We start from the raw sequence: 15,448 nt of genomic DNA, 5'->3' as shown, positions 1-15,448 counted from the left end.
GCGCAGTGGCTCAGGAGCGAGCCTGGTGCCCTCATAGCAAACAGCTTGCTCTGGGGGGCACTCTGCAGTAGGGAGGAGCCAGGAGCACCAGTGGGGGACCACAGAGAAGGAGGATCTGGGCTCTTTTGTTCCAAACCATTGCACAGTGCATGTAGGTATGACATGTTTTGTTTTTAATACATAAAAAGTTGCCTTTAACCACATCCCCACCGCCCTATAGCAGAAATACTGCTACAGGGCGACGGGTGCGCAAAATCACGTGTGTGTATCAGGGGCGGACTGACCATTTGGAAACTCTGGCACTGCCCGAGGGCCCGGGGTCAGTAGGGGGCCCCAGGAGATGACCCTGGTATCTTTTTCATAGGCTTTTTTGAGTTTGGGCAAGGACACAGGGGACCCATGATCCCCTATTGCCCGGGGGCCCCATGAGTTGTCAGTCCGCCCCTGGTGTGTATATATACTGTACGTGATCTTATATTTCTGGGTAGGGGGCGCGTGCGTGCCCTACCCGCACCGCCATCTGCGGCTGGTGCTGTCAATTTCGGGTCCCAGCTGGTGATTACCCGCCGGTGCCCGATGATTACAGAGGATCTCCAATGGGGAGGAGGGCTGCTTTGTTTACCAACAGTCCTCCTCCCTGTCTGCTCGGGCACACTGCTCTGGATGACTGTGCCATCCAGTGCAGTGTGCTTATAGTGAAGCACCAACACACCGCCCCCAGTAAAACGCTCCCAGCACAGAGTTAACCGTTTGATTGCCCCTCACTTTAACCCCTTCCTGCCCAGTGCCATTAGTGCAGTGTCAGTGCTTTTTTTTTTTTTTTTTTTTGTTTTTTTTTTAAGCAAAATAAAAATTGCACAGGCAATCAAATACTCAATTTGTGCAAAAAAAGGACATAAATGTCATATGGGTGCAACGTTGCATTACCGCGCAGTTATCAGTTAAAGTAACACAGCGCCGTAACACAATAAACGGCCTGGTCAGGAAGGGGAGGGGGGGGGGTAAATCCTCAGCAGGTCAAGTGGTTAATATCCTTTTAATGTGATCTACCGGTTATAACGCTAGGACTGTCTGTTACACACATGTTTGTGTTGAAACCACTAGCAGCTTTTAATCCAACCTGATGGGATGCATGCTGACACTAGACACACAAGTTCAGTAGGGAAGCATTAATTCTTTTAAAATAGGACTGTGGCTGTCAAGTTTCACAATTTTTATATATTTTTGACAAGTGGTAAAAAAAGGTTTAATTCAAGCTCTCACTGACCTTTGTGGCTGCAGACCCAGTGGAACATTTTTTCCTCAAAGTTCACTATAGAAGCAGTGCTATCATTTCAAATCATGTTTCAGCACTGTGCGCCCTCTCAATTCTTTGCATCTACTCTCTGTTTGATAGAGCAGGGGTGCTCAACCTTTTGGAGAGCGAGGATCACTTAAGTGATTTGGCAAACAGTCGTGGGCAACAATGAAATGAAATAGTTCAGAATTTCTAATTTTTTTTTTTTTTTTTTTTTCATATAATGAACATTTTCTTCCTGAAGCCACTGAATGCTGGCAGGAGGATGAGAAGGAGAAGATAAACATTTATTGTCATTGTATACACACAAAATTTATCAAGAAGCTGGTTTTCAGTTTCAGGTGGAATATGGAGATGGTTCCTGTACAGTATGTCGCCCCCTGCTGCCTCTCCTGTCCAAGTGTAAAATAGAATGTGACAGGGAGGCTACGCGGGCCCCCTGAAGCATGGGTTGGGATAGTTGCCATTGCGACCCCTCATGCTACATTAGTGGTTTGGTGTTTGTGGTAAAATCATGTGTCAACCATGGGGTTTAACCACTTGAGCTCCAGAGGATTTACCCCCCTTAATGACCAGGCCTCTTTTTGCTACTCGGAGCTGCACTAATTAAACTGATAATTGCGCTGTCATGCAATGCTGCACCCAGACGAAATTTACGTCCTTTTTTTCACACAAATAGAGCTTTCTTTCGGTAGTATTTGATCATCTGTGCGCTTTTTATTTTTCACGCTATAAACATAAAAAGGCCAAAAATTTTGAAGAAAAACAATATTTTTTACTTTCAGCTATAAAAAATATATAGTAAACTCAAAGTTGGTTATAAATTTAGGCCAAAATGTATTCTGCTACATGTTTTTGGTAAAAAAATCCCAATGAGTGTATATTGATTGCTTTGTGTGGAAGTTATAGCGTCTACAAACTATGGTATAAATACTGCAACTTATGCCATTTTTCTGCTATACAGCGCTGCGCTAGTTTAACGGACAATTGCGCGGTCATGCAATACGGTACATACATGAAATTTACATCCTTTTTTTCCCCACAAATTGAGCTTTCTTTTGGTGGTATTTGATCGCCTGTGCGGTTTTTATTTTTTGCGCTATAAAAAAAGGCTGACAATTTTGAGGGAAAAAAAAACAATATTTTGGACTTTTTGCTATAAAACATGTCCAGTAAAAAAAAAATGCAAAAATCAAATTTAGTCATAAATTTCTGCCAAAATGCATTCTGCGACATGTCTTTGCTAAAAAAAAAAAAAAAACCAATACGTGTAAATTAATTGGTTTACGTGAAAGTTATAGTGTTTACAAATGGCGGGAAAGATACTGGGATTTTTAGGTTTTTTTTTTATACTAATAATGGTGGCGATCAGGGACTTATGGCAGCGACCAGCGACTTATGGCGGGACTGCGGCAGACATTCTGACATTGGGGGGTACTGACTTGGGGTCACTGACATCCCCAAAAACACTAATACAGTGATCAGTGCAAAAAAAAAAAACACTGACACTGTACTAATGGCAATGGGGAGGAAGGGGTTAACTTTATTTTGCAGGGAAGGGTTATAGGAGTGAGGTGAGTATTTTACTAGGGGGCGGGTGTGTGTACTGGGCGGGACAAGGCTGATCGAGAAAGAGAAACTCTTCTTTCTCGATCAGCTCATCCTCGAGCTGACAGGGAAGTGACGGACAGCACAGCTACTGCAGCTGTGCTGTCTGTCACTGTTTGCCGCCAATCGCCGGAACATAGCCGCTAACGAGCGGCTGTGACCCGGCGACTGACATCTGCGGCGGTGATCCGCAGGACAGATAGGGCGGCGGCGCGCCTTGCGCCCCCTATTTGTTTACAAAACACACGTCTTAAAACGTGGTTTTGCCTGTGAGTGCCCCTGCCGCCGTATATGTACAGTGGCTGGGCGGCATGCGGTTAACTTTCCCCCAAATGGCAAATGTAAACCAACCCCTACTGTTCTGAACCCCCTATAAGACTACTTTCACACTGATGCGCTGTGGTTTACTGGCACTGCACGTGCTGTGTAGTGCACCTGTGGGTTTGCTGCGCTTTGCCATAGACTTTTGTTATATCTTGCAGGTGTTCTGGTGCACTTTCAGAAAGTTGCACAAAACCCGCAGGATAAAACAGAAGTCTATGGCTCAGTGCAGCAAAGCCGCAGATGCAGCACTGTGCAAGCAGCCTGATGGTTATTAACCCATTTAAAGGTGCTAATATGTCCATTGCAACAGTGCAGTTTGTGTTTAATGCACGGACCTTCTTTCTCGTTTCTAACTACTGCTGGCGTTGCTCTCCAGGCTGCTAGAAATGTCCCGGGTGAAGTGCACTTGGTATCACTTCTGGAACAGGTATCGATGCTACAGAGGAAGCATCAGCTGCTGATCGCTCCGCAGCCATCTGCTCCCTCCACTTCTGGGATGGCGGGTCGGCAAGCCCAGTTTGTTATCAAAGGGTTGCTGACCCTGGGTATGCAACAATTGCTTTCCATATGCCCTGTTCACATCAAAATGCTGTTATGTGCAGTCTGCATTTTTCCAGAGCACACTTTTTGCATTGCTGCATTTGGTGTGTTGTTTTGCAACAATCTTATATTACAACCTCAAGTTCATTTTAAGCCTAGGTTCACACTACAGTGCTGTAGTAAATCCCATGTGATTCGCACAGGAACCACACCGCATTCCTGTACAAATCAAATGTGATTTGTATGCGGTGCGATCAGAGCCATACATTTTGTATGGCTTTATTCGCACTTCACCTGCATCAAAAACGTGCAGGACCCTTTTTTTCGTATTTCATCCAGAATGCAGACACCCTAAGACTTGAAGTGTGTTATTGCCTGGATCACCAGATGAAATAAAGGGGAAAAACCTAAATAAAACCAATGCAGCAATCACATGTAAAGTTTGGTAATACATTACATTTTTGTGTTTGGTTTTAATACGGCTTTAACTTCTATTGAGAGAATGCATAGGCTGCCTTTGTTGAATGCTTAAATTGTAGTTGCTTGGTTATCATTTTGATCCAGTTGGTTTAAAGCAGTATTAAACCCAAAAGCAAATATTTATTGCAGCTTACCAATTCCTATTCACACATCGCTTAGCCTGGGAATGCAGGATACCGCTAGTGCAGTGGTGGGCAACCTTTTTTTTTCAACTGAGCCAAATCTCGCCAAAACCACGATTGAAATTTATTTTGAGAGCCACATTTTTAAAACTGAAAATTCATCCCCCATATAGTAATTCATTCCCCCTATAGTAATTCACCCCCCTATAGTAATTCATTCCCCATATTGTGTCAATTCACTTACCTTTGCTCCGCGCGTTCCTCTCGCCGTGTTCCCGCGCCGTTCCGGTCTTCAGGGCGGACTGTGAGAGGAGAGGAGTTCGTCACGCTGCCCCGCCTACATCCTGACAGCCAATGTTTGCCACGCTCCGCGGGCCGGATTAAAAGGTCCGCCGGGCCGTAGTTTGCCCATTGCTGGGCTAGCTGCAGAGTCCTGACTTTTGGGGCGGCCGCCCGAGAGGAGGGAGGGGAGCGGGCGCCCGGCACACAGAAGAGCCGCATTAACGTGTGTAAAGAGCCGCATGTGGCTCGCGAGCCGCGGCTTGCCGACCACTGCGCTAGTGATTTAAAAAGCATGATTCAAAAACATGTTTTTGCACATAGGGCAGCCCGTTCACAGCACATTCAACCCAAAGAAGCTCGGGTACCAAATTTTGACCTTGAGGCAAGTGGGATTTTACACACTTGTTTTTTGTCATGACAGTAGTGACAAAACCATGCCGCTTTTGCGACGTAATACAGGATAAATGGCACATGAATGGTCATCTTGCTGCTATTTGGAATTGCACACAGGTTCACTGCAATTCTGTCTGCAGTTCCAAATTGCCTATTTGTGTTAAATCTTTATCCTAAAAGGAAGAAAACTGTTGTTTTATCTGCTTATAAAATGTTAGTTGAAATTTGCCTTCAATTTGTTAGTCAAGTCCATCTAAATCTGCTAGTCCAAAACTCATGTCATGTGACCCGCCGATTTTCATCCCGTCTACAGCTGGCAAAAAGTGTCCCTGCAGAGAGCTCCGCTATTTCTTTGACAGTTCTCTGACAGTTCCTTGACATTTATAGAGGTTGCAACAATGTATCTATTTGTTTCCATTTAGGATACAGATGTTTTTATTCGGAAACAAATAGATACAATGTTGCAACCACTGTAAATGTCAAGGAACTGTCAGAGAACTGTCAAAGAAATAGCGGAGCTCTCTGCACTGACACTTTTTGCTGGACTGGAATTCCTCTTATTTTCATCCTACTTCTTCTTCTTCATCCTCCTTCTTCTTCTTCATCCTCATCCTCATCCTCTTCTTCTTCTTCATCCTCATCCTCTTCTTCTTCTTCATCCTCATCCTCTTCTTCTTCCTCATCCTCATCCTCTTCTTCTTCCTCATCCTCATCCTCTTCTTCATCCTCATCCTCTTCTTCGTCTTCATCCTCATCTTCTTCCTCTTCCTCTTCTTCCTCTTCTTCCTCTTCTTCCTCTTCTTCCTCTTCTTCCTCTTCTTCCTCCTCCTCCCTCCTCCTCCTCCTCCTCCCACTAATTGCCGCGAAAATCGGCCGATTTGCCCACTAATTGCCGCGAAAATCGGCCGATTTGCCCACTAATTGCCGCGAAAATCGGCCGATTTGCCCACTAATTGCCGCGAAAATCGGCCGATCTGCTAAATCGGACGATTTTTTTCCAACTTTGCCAAAATACAGAAAAACGGCCGAACAAATAGCCCACTAACGATCCGAAAATCGGCCGATTTTTATTTTTGGCCGAAAAATCGGCCGATTTTCGACCCATCTATGGCCTGCATTACACCCTGTTCCAAGTTATTATGCAAATCCTATTTAAGTGTCACAAAGATTAAATATTTTGGTTTTCAGTTTAACTCCTAGATGGCATTGTGCTCAGGGCTCTTTTGATCAGTGAAAACAATCTCGGACACCTTTTGATAATTAGATTGGCAGGTGAGCCCAATTTAAGGAAAAAACTACTAAAGGAGGGTGTTCCACATTTTAAGCATATTAAGCAGAGCACCATTTTCAAGCAATATGGGGAAGAAAAAGGATCTCTCTGCTGCCGAAAAGAGTGAAATAGTTCAATGCATTGGACGAGGTATGAATACATTGGATATTTCACGAAAACGAGATTTGTGGCGGATTCAGAGCACAGATGGGTTTGTGCAGATAAAGACACATTGAGGAAGATTTCTGCCAGATCCATGAATAGGATCAAGAGAGCAGCTGCTAAAATACCATTACATAGCAAACAGATATTTGAAGCTGCTGGTGCCTCTGGAGTCCCACGGACATCAAGGTCTAGAGTCCTCCAGAGTCTTGCAGAAACGGCTGCATTGGGCAGAAAAATACATTAAGACTAAGTTTCAAACAGTCCTGTTCACTGATGAGTGCCGTGCAACCTTGGATGGTCCAGATGGATGGAGTAGTGGATGGTTGGTGGACGACCACCCTGTTCCAACAAGGCTGTGACGTCAGCAAGGTGGTGGTGGAGTCATATTTTGGGCCGGAATCATGGGAACAGAGCTGGTCGGCCCCTTTAGAGCCCCCGAAGGTGTAAATATGACCTCTGCAAAGTATGTGGAGTTTATGACTGACCACTTTCTTCCCTGATACAGAAGGAAGAACTATGCTTTCCATAATAAAATCATCTTCATGCATGACAATGCAGCATCTCATGCTGCAAAGAATACCTCTGCATCAATGGCCGCTATGGGGATAAAAGGAGAGAAAGTCATGGTATGGCCTCCATCCTCCCCTGACCTCAATTCTATTGAGAACCTTTGGAGCATCCTCAAGCAAAAGATCTATGAGGGTGGGAGGCAGTTTACATCCAAAAAGCAGCTCTGGGAGGCTATTCTGACATCTTGCAAACAAATTGAAGCAGAAACTGTCCAAAAACTCACAAGTTCAATGGATGCAAGACTTGTGAAGCTGCTATCAAATAAGGGGTCCTATGTTACAATGTAACGTGACCTGTTAAAATGTTTAAAAAGTTAAAATGTTGTTAAAAGTTTGATTGAAATAGCTTTTGATTTCAGTAAATATGCTGCAAACACAGCAAATGACAAGTTTCAGTTCTTTACAACCTATAAAGTGTTTTGAAACTTACTGTGCGTAATAATTTGGAACAGTGCATTGGAAGTGTTTTATGTTTAAAAAAAAATTCTGTTATTAGGAGGTTTGTTCAATAAAATTTGAATTCAACTCTTAATAGTTGATAACATGAGAATTATGCTGACTGTTATTTACATCAATTATTTAGGTAAATGAGAAAAATATCATTTGCATAATAATTTGGAACAGGGTGTAGGATAGGGGTGCATTTTTGTTTTAAACTTATTTAATTTTATTTTTTGTGTGAAAGCATGGGTTATGACAGGTCCTCTTTATGGTGTGTGTGTGTGTGTGTGTGTGTCTGCCTGTCTGTCTCCTTCCGCCACCTGTAAAAGTGATTGGGCAGCTGTATAGCCACTCGGATTACTTTTACCTTGTAGGAAATTGCCTGGTGAATGGAATACCAGCCACCATCCTTGTTTAAACATTTCCTAACAATCAAAAACTTATTTACATGTCCTTGTTGCTGATTTCCTACAGTCACTGAATATGTAATCCATCTTCTGGTTCACTTAGTAGTTGCTCTGAAATAGCCTATTAATTTTCAAATCAAACCTTTAATTCTCTTTGGTTTCCTTTTTGTAAGACCAGTGGCTGCTATGCCTCCTATTTCCCCTGCCACTGGTCTTGGCACATCCCTTCTGTAGTTCTCCCTCCATGAAGCAGTGATGTAATTCAGCTCCACTTGCCATAGTGGGCTGACCAAGACTGACACATTCAATGTCTACATACCTAGTGTACCTGCCCGCATTAACTACAATTCCTTGTGACTTATGGGAACTGTAGTTTCCTTTTACTGCAGAGAGAGCGGAGTGGATATGTTGTAATGCCTGTTGTTAGACCTCCTCCGTGGCAGAACAGATGCTGTTATCTTTTAAATTACAGAGATGAGGTCCTGAAAATTCAATTAGGCATTTCTCCTAATTTGGGAAGGATTTTCAAACTTGTATTAACTGTATAGTATTTTTTCAAGTGGGGGGGGGGGGGGTGTACTAATGGGTGATTTTTTTTTTTGCCTATCTCGGAGTTCTTCTTTAAGTGAAAACTTTTTTTTTTCTCTAGTTGTTTTGTTGTTGGAGTGAAGGGTGGAATCTCTTTTATTTGTTGCTTTCATGCTGATCGTTTTTCTTTAATACCCCGCACCAGAATAGTTTAGCAGATGAGTCACTATACATTGACTTTCTTGGTCTGTCTATTTTGGGTCAGTAGCTCAAAGCATTGAATCTAGATCAGCAAGTGGCATTTTCAGCAATGGTAGCCTCCATTTATTTTTATTGACAAGGGATTTGCTAAAGAATAAAAACAAGGATAATAAATCATGTGCAGGGCTCAGTTCAGGCATTCATTTTCCCCCGTGTTTGTTTTGTGCAGCAGATCTTCTTATGCCTGATTTGCTCTATAGTGTCGTTCCATTTACGTGATGTATTGCACCACTATAAGGGATATCCAGACACTATCACATCATGCCATAAGTATGGATCCCTGAATGGCAGAACTTTCCACTCTTTGGGGACTGCTATATGAATATATACAAATTTGTTGTAGTTAGCCTCAACCCCACAGTTATGCTGTATGTGCTGCTCATTTGGTCTAAGGAGCTCAGCGCTGAACAAACTGTTGGCGCTATATAAATCCTGTATAATAATTAATCGATTACTTGCCTTAACCCATGGTCCCTCAGGCTCCTTCCATGCTGGGCGATTGGCCACAGTAAGTCGCTTCTCTCTGTCCCCCTCACTTAGGTCATCATGCTTGAAAATACATTTACAAATCTTAAATGTACTTTTTAAGCTCAGAGTGACGCTTTTTAGTTGTTTTACAATTAGTATATGTGATGCTTTTGAATTAGCTTCTTTCTGTGTCAGGCCCTTATCCTTTGTAATAAAATGTATAATTATGCCTGTGAGATGAATAATTTCTTCATGATTATAATACGGTTTGTGTGGAACTTTGTTCATATGTATAGGGAACAGTAGCGAGGGTTGTCAATATCCAGCATGGTCTGTTTTTTCCACTAGGGCATCTTTCATCAGTTCCTTGTATTGTGTATGTGTAGCCTGAAGCAAAGTACTGTGAACGGATGTTACTGACACTTGCATTCCTCTGCCTTCAGAAAGGAATTCCATGCAAACAGAAGTTTGTATCCGGTAGCTTCAAGTTGCTCCTGGGCCGTAACACAGCATCTTCAGCATGCAAGGAAATGAATAAAGCAGGTAATATTGTTATTGGTTATGTTGTGTTACTGTAGCCAGTAGATCTATCCTTTGTCTCTGACATTGCTTTACAAGTTGTATCGCTTACAAAAAGATGTGTTTTTTTCTTTCATTTGTGGATATTAATTTACAGATAGCATTTTAGTTTGCAGTGGTATAGAAAAACATAATTTTAACTCCTGTGTTCCTGTTGACGAAAAATAACAGAGGAATAACTACGTAAAGGGTGCTTCATTTCATGTGGTTTAACCTCTTCTGATCGCTTATTTTTTGGTACTTAGGATATAATACAAAACGTGCTATTGTTGTGTGGGTCGGTTATGTACAGAAGCTGTTGATTGTCCTTGGGAGTCCTTGTACAGTCCCAGCTGATTAATTTTAGCTCAGTCTGGAAAATGCTCAAAAACTTCTAGAGCGGTCAACTATGCTAACACAATCCATCCACCCTCAGGGCCAATACTCATGAGAGATGTGCTTAAAAGTACTTTCAGTGGAATGGGAGTAGGTGTTCATAATTACCTGGACTGCCTGATAACTTGACTGTGAGTGGCTTGCAGTCATTACACAGCCCCTGACTTGGCTTAGCACTGCCTCCCATGCAGCCTTAGATCACATATAAATGTTGATCCATTTCTCCCTGGTAGCAATGTATAGATGCGTATAATTTAGACAAGAATTGTGACATAGAGATCAAGGCTCTCAAAAAATAAAATAAAAGTTGAAAAAATTAACACTTTATCAATCCCACCTTGACACATTAGATTCCAAATGAAGGACTTGCAAAAATAAAATTTACAGGAAAAGTATAGCCAAAGCTATGCTGTTCGTCATGCACTCCTGTGATCTTTTTTTAGCTGACAGCAGGCTAAAATCCACCCAGAAACCTGGACCTGCACCTTGATCAGCCTCTTAGTGATCCACAAGAGCCTGAGCCAGCCCCTCCCACCTTCTTCACAGCCCAGCACTACAGTGAGCGATGTAGGGGCAAAGCACAGAGTCGGAGACTGAGAGTCATGGCCCTCTGCTCAGAGCTGAGAGGAGAACTGAGTGATCAGCTGTCTTTGTTTGCTCCGTTTTCAAAGAGCTTAGATCGAGGTGAGTATAATTTTTTTTTTTTTTTTTTCTTTTTTGAAGTCTGTACTTTTTTTTTTTTTTTTTTTTTTTTTTTTTAAACAATTAGTGCCAAATTATTACTTGGGTATAAAAGTTTAAAAGTAATGTTGATACTTTTTAGTTGCTACCTAAATAAAGCCCTCAGTCAGCACAAAGTTGATGCACCCAAAAGGTCTAAGCAAACTGCTCAAATGCATATATAGGAACATTACAGTATGTGATTCTGAACAAGTGATCATTCTGACAGCCAATCATAGTATTCACGTGATCTGGAAGCCCTGGCATAACAGTGCTCTTAACCTGCCTAGCGGTCTGATTATTTCAGATTTTTGGTGCTGAAAGCGGTACCATTATTTTGCATGGAAATATGTAGTTTTTTTTTATTGTAGGCCTGTAATTTTTAGGAATAACTCACTGAAATCTGTCCGAACAAGAGTCTAGTAAACATCCCGGGTATGATAAAATTTGAAACACGAAATCATAAATTATAATTTAATAAATAATCATAAAAAATAATAATATAACAATAATACATTTAATTCAATAATATAATCAAACCAAAAACACTGAAATTTGAAATAGAGCGCCAAGTTCGCACATTGCTGAGCAAAGTCGCAAAATCGTTTTCAGTGTCTGATGACGAATTTCCCCACGAATCATTATCACTCAATTCTGCAAGTGGTTCTAATTTACTATCGCTGTTCCCCAGCTGATCTAAACCCGCTTTTGACCTATAGGGACACTTTTTGGATGCCATGGACTTTTCTTAGTTTCCAGGCAGAAAGAACAGACAAAATGCAAGCAGGGCACAGGACAAAGCACTAGGGAAAAATGTATGTGAAATGGGTTGAAACAGCAATGTTTTGCTATGTAAAATTTGTTTTGAAAAAAATATTTTTTAAAATTTTCAAATTTCCCGCCGCCGGCGCCCGTACGTCCCGATGTCATAGGGACCGGAACACAGAAGCCGGATGCCGGCATCGGCCGGAGGAGATGGCCGGGGACGCTGCAGGGGACACATCGCGGGAGCGAAGGACAAGGTAAGCTCTGCAGGGACTTCCTATGCAGCCCCGCATGGTAAGCCCGAGTGTAGCTCAGGGTTACTGCTTTTGGCACTGACATTTTACCCCGAGCTACACTCGGGAATACCGCTAGGGAGGTTAAAGGGCTGGTTCCCACTGGCTGAAAGTTGATACACAACTGGCAATCCCCTGTACAGCAGCACTTGGAGAAGGAGGTGACCTACATGGGATCAGTCATTTGTTTGTGCTGTGTGTTGTCCAGCATCATTTATGCTTATGAAGAACATGCTGACAGGAAGAGAAAATAGATAATCTTGTCAGTCCTTCTGCACCTTATTGTCCAGTCACAAAATAGGAGCAGGCCTGTGTCCTATCTTTAATTGCTGCTGAAAAAATGTAAAGGATAAGTTCACCTTTTAGAAAAAAAATGATAAATGCACATTTTTTTCGCAGTATATCTGCTTTCTTGTATGGGATGAACGAGCAAGCAGATATACTGGCAGGAAGAATTGGTGAACTACCACGGCGCTTCACAGCGCCATGGTAGTTCATTGAGGACTACAAGCTGATGGCCGCAAAGGTGGTTGGGACTTGTAGTCTCTCATTCACAGATGACTGTGAATGAGTGATGTGGCCGTGTGGGTGGAGACCCACATGGCCATGGTTTTTAATATTTGACCCCTAGGGACGGGGGGAGAAGATCCCCACTAGTTGTCAAAGCTGGGAGCGAGAGGGAGTGGGGGCCTATCTGATTGTAACATGTTACATCCTAAATATGGATGTAACATGTTACGAAAGGTGAACTTATACTTTAAGAGCAACAGATTGATTGATTTTGCTTTATTTTAGGTCTCTGTAAATCTCCAAACTGATTAGACAGAAATGCAAATCCTTTGGCAAATAAGACCTCTCTTATATATGTATTTTAACTGTGTATTTAGCCGTTTGCCATGGAGTTGAGCTTCAAACTGCCCAAGTTCGCTCACTGCTCCACATCTTTATTAAAGTGATACTAAAATATATGTTCCATTTTCGTAAACCTGAACCACTTGCCCTCTAGAGGATTTACTCCCCTTCCTGAACAGGCCATTTTTTGCGATACGGTGTGCGTTACTTTAACTGACAGTTGTGTTATCATGCAACAGTGTACATAAATGAGGTTTATGGGCTTTTTTTTTTTCCACAAATAGAGCTTTCTTTCGGTGGTATTTTATCACCTCTGCGTTTATTTTTTGCGTTCTAAACAAAAAGAGACCGTCCATTTTGAAATAAAAAAACAATATTGTTGACTTTTTGCTATAAAACCTATCCAATAAAACAATTTTGAATAAATCTAATTTTTTCATAAATTCAGGCCAAAATGTATTCTGCTACATGTCTTTGCTAAACAAAATCCCAATACTTTTGGTTTACGTGACAGTTATAGCATCTACAAATGACATATATACTGGCATTTTTATTTCTTTATACTATTAATGGTGGCAATCAGCGACATAATGGGACTGTGGCGGGCATTCTGACACTGGGTGGGAACTGACTAACTGCCACTGACATCCCCGGTGACAATAAAACCGTGATCAGTGCTAATAAAAAGCACGTACACTGTACTAATGACACTGGGCAGGAAGGGGTTAACATCTGGGGCGATCAAAGGATTAACTGTGTGCTGTTTTACATTATGTGCTGTGTGTGTTTTACTACAGAGACATGCTGCTTTGTATTTCTCTGCTGTGCAGAGAAATACATAGCAGCATGTCCTTGCTGACAGGCGAGAGATTCCTGTGTTTACACACAGTTCTCTCCCTTGTCAGCTTTCCCCGATTGCTGAGTGCTGGCCAGGACCCGGTGATTGACATCCCAAGCTGCCAATGGCGGCACGTGCCACCTACCCGGAAAGGTAAATCACGCATATATGCGTGATTTTGCTCAGCCCTGCTGCCCTGTAGCAGTACTTTTACTACAGTGCTGCAGGCAAGTGGTTAATGCAGGTAATGCATTAAGATAAGAAAGCCTTTTGGCTTTAGAACCACTTTGTTACCCATTAATTTCCAGTGCTTGAAAGCAAGAAAAAATTCCAGCATCATACAATGCAGAAAAGCCATTTTGTCTAGCTTGCCACTCTGCTTGCGTTCTACTTCTTTTTATGGTTAAAAATATTTTTTCTGTTTCTTGAGAACCACAAAACAAAAGCATCAACTAGGGGAGGGCCACCATGGGGTATTTGCAGCTACTTTTAGGGGCATCAGGCGGTTTTATATATTTTTTTACTGCTTCCAAACGGCCCTTCATATTATCCTGTGTCCCCATGCACACATAGATGTTTAGAAGCTTTTAGTAGCAGTAGCGTTTACCAGCAGGAAAAAAAAACCCAGGGCCAATGTGTCCAGAAAAAGCAGTGTTTTTGCAGAAAAAAATGCTGACCGCTCCTATACTCTACTAAACCCTCCTAAACTCTGCTAAACGCAGGTGCCCAGTGTTTAGCAGAGGTTTTTTTTTTTCACTGGTTAAGGAGAGGGCCAGGAAGCCAGCCGACTCATCCTTAACAGCGGATGAGTCATCAGCTGTCAGCTGATGGAAAAAAAATGTAAGAAAAAACAACACCCCCCACCTCAAAGCACCTTGTCCCCATGTTGATGAGGACAAGGGCCTCTTCTCCACAACCCTGGCTGGTGGTTGTGGGGGTCTGTGGGTGGGGGGCATATTGGAATCTGGAAACCCCCTTTGACAAGGGGGGCCCCCCATATCCCTGCTCCCCCATGTGAATTAGTTAGGGCTTACTCATGCACCAAAAAAGTGTAAAAAGTAAATAAAAACACAAGTTTTTGACAAGTCCTTTAGTGACACCTTCCCACCCGGCCTATAGCAGATTGCCAGGAGGGACACTCACAGTTGTGACTGGGCGTCATATGACGTCCTGTCAAATGTAGCCGTTCACGCAGCCGCGCGATCGATCAACCCGATGACATATCACTACACCGACCCATTGCCAGTGTCATGTGACTACTGTGGCCAATCACAGCATGTTGATTGTATACAATGGATGGCTTCCTGTCATGCCATTCATTGTATACAATTGTGTTGTTAGCTGTGATTCTTCAAAGCAGTCACATGATACAGACAGGGCCAATCACAGCCCATCTGTATCATGTGATGAGCTTTGCCCAATCACAGCTAATCAAAACGAAAGACTGAATCAGTTTCATTCAGTAACAATGATAACAAATATCAATGAAATACATTGATATTAGCAACCATAATGTGTAAAACCCTGATCACTTGCCCAGAGTAGTTCAATGTTACTATGGTAGCATTGTATTGCTTTGATCAGTGTGTTGTAAAAAAAAGAAAAAATAATGTAATAAAAAATATAGAAAAATTTTAAAATAAAAAAAAATGTAATTATGTTTATTTCTTTTTACATACTGTCACTAGTCAGTGTCCCTGATAACCGCCACACCAGTTATATAATCACGCTGTACTGGACTAGTGACAATATGTTAAAATCACAATTTTTTTTTTTTTTTAATTTCTACGTTTTCCAAAAAATTGTAACAAAAAGTAACCTCCAAAAAACTCACTAGGCCTCTTGCTAAAATACCTTGGACTGTCTTTTTT

At 42.1% G+C, this 15,448-nt stretch overlaps 1 protein-coding gene across 1 annotated transcript in view; it reads left to right on the top strand.

Moving 5' to 3' along the window:
* The window catches only part of LOC149444889 (tyrosine-protein kinase Fer-like), a 148,340-nt gene that overhangs the window by 21,562 nt on the left and 111,330 nt on the right, over nt 1-15,448 (top strand). Inside the window, exon 2 of the mRNA XM_089654426.1 lies at nt 9,599-9,698. The gene's annotated coding sequence lies outside the window, so the exon portion shown is untranslated. The remainder of the gene's footprint in view (nt 1-9,598; nt 9,699-15,448) is intronic.

This window comes from Staurois parvus, unplaced genomic scaffold (genome assembly GCF_062004578.1).
Source record: "Staurois parvus isolate SC_StPar_1 unplaced genomic scaffold, SC_StPar_1.0 ptg000768l, whole genome shotgun sequence".
Classification (NCBI taxonomy): Eukaryota; Metazoa; Chordata; class Amphibia; order Anura; family Ranidae; genus Staurois; species Staurois parvus.
This window is presented reverse-complemented; position numbering and strand designations above follow the sequence as displayed.